The sequence below is a fragment of the Phodopus roborovskii genome, unplaced genomic scaffold (assembly GCF_943737965.1).
Source record: "Phodopus roborovskii unplaced genomic scaffold, PHOROB, whole genome shotgun sequence".
Lineage (NCBI taxonomy): Eukaryota > Metazoa > Chordata > Mammalia > Rodentia > Cricetidae > Phodopus > Phodopus roborovskii.
The window spans coordinates 989561-995560 of NW_026126683.1; positions in this window are offsets into that span (position 1 = coordinate 989561).

Sequence of the window (6000 nt, forward strand, 5' to 3'; positions counted from 1 at the left end):
TACCCTTTCTTTTTACCTTGATGTCCAAGGGCTTTGGCCTGGACCCTCCATAATGAATGTGATTTCATTTGAGGACTGATTTCTAGGACAGCTGAGACTAATTGGCTCTAGTAATTTGTGATTATTCTACATCTTGTAGCCATGACTCCAATAACTGCCTCACATGTGGTGAATGCATGCCATAAGAATCTACTGCTGCTTTAATACATTTTAAATCTTTCATATGTATTGGCTGCCAATGACATTCCAGGAATCCCTATGGATGTTTCTCATTGCCTGGCTTTTCAGTAATAATGACAGGGTAGACCATAACAAGTGTTGATGTTATGACCTTTGGTAAGTCATCTCTGATTCTGAAAGATACTGGTGATGTTAAATCTCTTTCATTGTCTTTTGTTTCCACCTCATCTCCTGTCCTATAAGTTTTAAAGTTTTCTGTGGCTAGTAATCTATTCACCATTGTTTCTTGGAGCGTTTGAATTTCCTAAACATTAAAAGATTCCAATATTTTATTAAATCAGTCAATTTCTGTTCTCTTCAATCATATATTATTCTAGAGATTTAATATTCTCATCCTTAGAGATTATCTGGATGGCATGTAGAGTGACTTCCAAAAACAATGTTCTATCTATGAGCTTGTGGTTAATCTCAAACATGGAACAATTTTTTTTTCTGTTACAGTCAATATAATGTTCCATTTTTTGCATTCTGTTTTTGAAATCATCATTGCTGTTTTCAATGGTCTGAATCCTTTACCAGTCTGTAAAGTATTTTCAGTGCTCTCTATAATTTCCTCATATTTGCTGATATTATCAAACCATTTCTTTAAGGTTATTATATAGACTATCAAGCTAATAGCAACTTTGGCTAATAGTAAATATGTTCCAGGTACTCATAAACCTCTTCTAAAATCCTATTCATATAAGACATGAAGAGGTCTTCCTGTATAGTAATATTATCTGCCATTGCTATGGAGTAGTTTATTGTATGTATTGATGTATTGTCGCATTAATTGTATATATTGATGGTTGATGTATTTATTTTTATTTATTTATCTATTTATTTATTAGCTTAATTTTCAAAAGATGCAGTACTATATATACCTCAAATAAAATCCCAGAAGGTCTGAGTGCTTGTTGGCTCACTTGCTGATCTTAAGTTGCAGTAACTATGTTTGGCCAGCAGGTGTCAGAGGTGCACAGCCAAATGGAGTTCCAGAGCAATGAAGCTCCTGTCTGATTTTGTTTTTATTGTGTTGCAATCTGTAATTTCTAAGCAACACTCAACAAACATATGGATAAATGCATGGTGCAGAGAGAGTACAGGGAAGTGCAGCAGACTCTGTGGCTGGCATAAAGTACAGAAGTTACAGGCAATGAGGGTAACAGAATGCAGAGTTTCTGGCCTAGGTTGGCTCTGGGTCATGGAATTCCAGCTGGCTGGACTGAGATGGTGAGAACATAAAATCCCAACTAGGATAATGTACATAAAACATCATAAGTGGATATTTTTACACAATATGACAGGGTAGTATTGAGTTCACTCGACCAAAGATAAATGATAAATGGGTGTATTATTGGGGAACAACTGAGACAGGGATATAGATATTTTACATAGGTTACCTCATATAAGAATATATAACAATGTAATCGACATAATACTAATACCTCAAGGTTTAAGGTATGCATATAGGGAAAGGCAACAATAAGAATTAAAACGTATTTGAGAAAATTAGGATTTCAGAGAGAAAATTGCATATAAGCAAATTAGTCCCTAGATTTTGATTTCTTTTGTCTTACACCAAGTGGCTTCTTGATACAAGTGTGAAATTCCTACACCAATATAACACATATCCTGGTTTCCATACTGAGGTCAATACATCCTTGAAGCACTCCAGCTGATTTAGTTCAGAAGTTTTTTCTATTGTCCAGTGTCTTTCTGCAGCTGTTTTTCCTTTTTCATCAGCATTAAGAAAGTTTAATGTTAATAAAGCATTATGTAACCTGTGTTTGGGTGTCTTGGTTCCTCCTGCCTGTTTATGGAGCATTTCCTTTACAGTAGGATTGAATGTCTTAACTACTGCTTGTCCTGTAGGATTGTGTGGTATACCAGTTATGTGCTTTATGTTATAATACTCAAAAAACTGTTTCAGTTTTCTGGAGACATATGCCAGAGCATTTTCAGTTTTAATTTGTGCAGGTATGCCCATAATGGCCATTACCTCCAATAGGTGTGTGATAATAGAATCAGCCTTTTCAGAGCTCAGAGCAGTGGCCCATTGAAACTCTGAAAATGTATCTATAGTGTGATGTACGTATTTTAATTTTCCAAATTCTACAAAATGAATTTGCCATATTTCATTTTTATTTATACCTTTACTTGGTGGTAAAGGAGTTTGGTTATAGAATGAGCAAGTAGGACATTTCCTTACTATTTCCTTAGCTTGTTGCCAAGTGATAGAAAAATCCTTTTTTAAACCTTTGCTGTTCATGTGGTGTTTCTTATGAAACTCCGAGGCTTCTAACACACTTCCTATTAATAACCGATCAGTTTCATCATTGCCTTGTGATAGAGGACCTGGCAGACACATATAGGATCTGATGTGTGTTTTATATATATAGGATGAGTCCTCTTTCTGATAGTATTTTGTAACTGTATAAACAATAAAGTTAATTCTGTGTCGTCAGTAACAAATTTTGCAGTTTCAATGTGTAAGATGACTCTCTGTGTATTGCGAGTCAATAACTATATTGAGGGTTCTGTAAAATCCATAAGTACCATGAGAATCACATACAATTCTGCCTTTTGTATAGAATTGTAAGGGCTTTGAACTACTTACTTTTCCTGATTTATATCCTGTTTTACCAGATTTGTTTGCACCAGTGTAGAATGTAGGAACTCCAGAGATAGGCGTTTTTCTTACAATGCATGGAAGGATCCAAATAATTTTCTTTATGAATTTGATTCTTTCACTTTTGGGATAATTGTTGCTAATCATTCCCAAAAAGATTACTGCATGATCTCTGCCAATATTCATTATCTTTCCATAAGGAGGAAATTTCTTCATAGTTAAAGGTACTATAATTTCTCCTGGGTCCCTTCCTGTCAGTTGATGAAGTCTTAATTTACTCTTTATAATCAAGTCATAGATCTTTTCTATATATGTTTTCAGTTTTTTATTCTGTTTATTTGGTAGAAATATCCATTCTAATATGATATCTTCCTTCTGCATCAAAATCCCTGAAGGATATTCTATAGATGGTTATATAACCAGAATACAGTCTCGTTTTGGATCCACAATCCACATTTGCTTCTAGTATCCTCTTTTCTACCTATTCTAATTCCTTTTCAGCTTTAGCTGATAGTATTCATGGACTTTTCAAGTCCTTGTCCCCTTTCAGGGTCATTTTCAAGTTTTTCAAATCATGCCCTTCTACTCCAGTAATGGTTTGTAGTTGAGAAATCTGTCCTAGTAATTTTTGAAGATCATTAAGAGTCTGGTAGCAATCTCTCCTAATCTGTACTTTTTGGGGTCTAATTTTCTGTAGACCTATTTTATATCATAAGTAGTTGATAGAATCTCATTTTTGTACTTTTTTGGGTGTAATTTGCAATCCCCAGCGAGGTAAAACTTCCTTTACTTTCTCAAACATTTTTTCCTAATATTTCTACTTTAGAGTCAGCTAACAATATATCATCCATGTAAATGATATATTATGGATTGTGGAAACTGTTTACGAATTATTTCCAATGGTTTTTATACAAAATATTGGCACAGTGTGGGGCTATTTAACATTCCCTGTGGCAAAACCTTCCACTGATATCTCTTCACCGGTTGAGAATTATTGTAATTTGGTACCGAAAAGGCAAATTTCTTTTTATCTTGTTCTTGTAAAGGTATAGTGAAGAAGCAATCCTTCAAATCAATAACTATAAAAGTCCATTCTTTAGGTATTAAAGAAGGCAAGGGCATTCCAGGCTGTAGAGAGCCCATTGGCTGAATAATTTTATTGATGGCTATCAGGTCTGTAAGCATTCTCCATTTACCAGATTTCTTTTTGATTACAAATACAGGAGAGTTCCAATGGCTGGTAGATTCCTCGACATGTCCAGCATTTAGCTGTTCCTGAGCCAGGTTTTCTAAGGCCTCTAACTTCTCAGAGGTCATAGGCCATTGCCCTACCCAGAGAGGTTCATCTGTTAGCCATTTTAAGGGTAGGGCTTTTTGGTTCCTCTGTTTGTTTGGCACTTGTGTCCTGTTTTTGTACAGCCTGGATATTTGGTGTCTGTCTTGTATAGTACTTTATAATATTTTTTCTACAATCATGAGGTTGTTTGTGGTTACTATCTAATACTGGAGGAATGTTAATCTGCGTATTCCATTGCTGTAATAGACCATGGTCCCATAAATTTATCACTATATCAGCCACATATGGTCTCAACTTTTCTCTGTGTCCTTCTGGTCCTACACATTCAATCCATCTCGTGCTCTGTTTTACCTGAGACAGGGTTCTAATCCCTAAGAACTGAACATTTACCTCTTGCAAGGGCCATCTTCGAGGCCAAGTATTATTAGTTATGATAGTTACATCAGCTCCTGTGTCAACAATGCCTGAAAGTAGTCTGTTATTCATCTTAACTATCAATCTAGGCTTTTGACTCTTTATAGAGGTCAAACAAAATATACATTTTTTGTTTCGTTCTTTCATGTTTGATTCAACTTCCATCACTAGTTTGTCATCCAGAGCAGTATGAGTTCTTACGATAGGCACTGGATTTTCTAATGGGAGATTATCCTCCACAGTGACTGGAAATGTTTGGACCACCTTTGACATGGGGGCCTTTGAGAGGCCCCACAAGGAGTTTCCCAATGCCATAAGGTTTCCTTGCTTGTCTCTGGTCCATCTACACTCATTTCTCCAGTGTCTGCCTTTGCCATACCTTCTACATTGAAGGCCTCAGTCTTGGAGTGTTATCTCTTCTTGGGAGTGTTATCTCTAGAAATTCTTTGCCTACAATTTCTTTTTAGATATTCTATATTACAACAGTTAAAACATCTGACATTTTGATATCATTTCAAACCTTTGGAGATGGCTTCTCCTACCCAAGCTTCTATGTCACCATATTTAAGACCTCTGTTATCTTGATATCTTCTCAGACCTTTGGACATGCCTTATTCTACCTAAGCTTCAGTGTTATTGTCATTATACTCCGTGTTGGCTGTATATACATCCAAGGGTGCTGATCTGATTTTTAAAGGCCAAAGCACTTGTTTGCATTGTGGATTCACATTCTCATAAGCTAATGATTCTATGAGGATTTGACTAGAATCTGTCTGCTACCTCTAATTGTACTGCCCTAGACAGTATTTCTAGGAACACACTATAGAATTCTCTGGGTCCTTGCCTTATCTTGGTATAGGACTCTATTCTCTCCCCTAGTTCATGAACCTTATCCCAAGCATTCAAAGCTGCTGTACTGCATAGAGGCAAGATGTGTTCATCATAGGTAGCTTGGGTTTCGGGGTCAGCATAAAGACCCTCACCAAAAATTTTATCTTGGGGAGCTTTATAACCTTTCTTTAAGCCCTGTATTTAAAGATCTTTTGCTTCCTCTCTCCATTAAGCCCTCCATTCTAATTGAGAGGAGTTTTCAAGGACAGCTAGTTTTCAAGGACAGCTGATATTAATTGATCCCAATCCTTAGGGGTTAGCTTGTTTTTGCTTGCCCATGATTCTATTAATTGTTTCACATATGGTGAATACATGCCATTAGAGACTACTGCTTCCTTTATGCCTTTAAAATCTTTCATACATATTGGCTCCCATTGCTATGCAGTGACACTTTTTAGATGGTTTTTTCTTTTTCTTCTTTTTTTTTTTTTTTTGTTTTTGTTGTTGTCTCTTTCATGCCCTGTTACCTGCAGTTCTTCTGATGTATCAGATTGAAGGTCTTCTCAGGCCTGAAATGTGTTCACCATTGCTTTTTTGAGTATGTGAA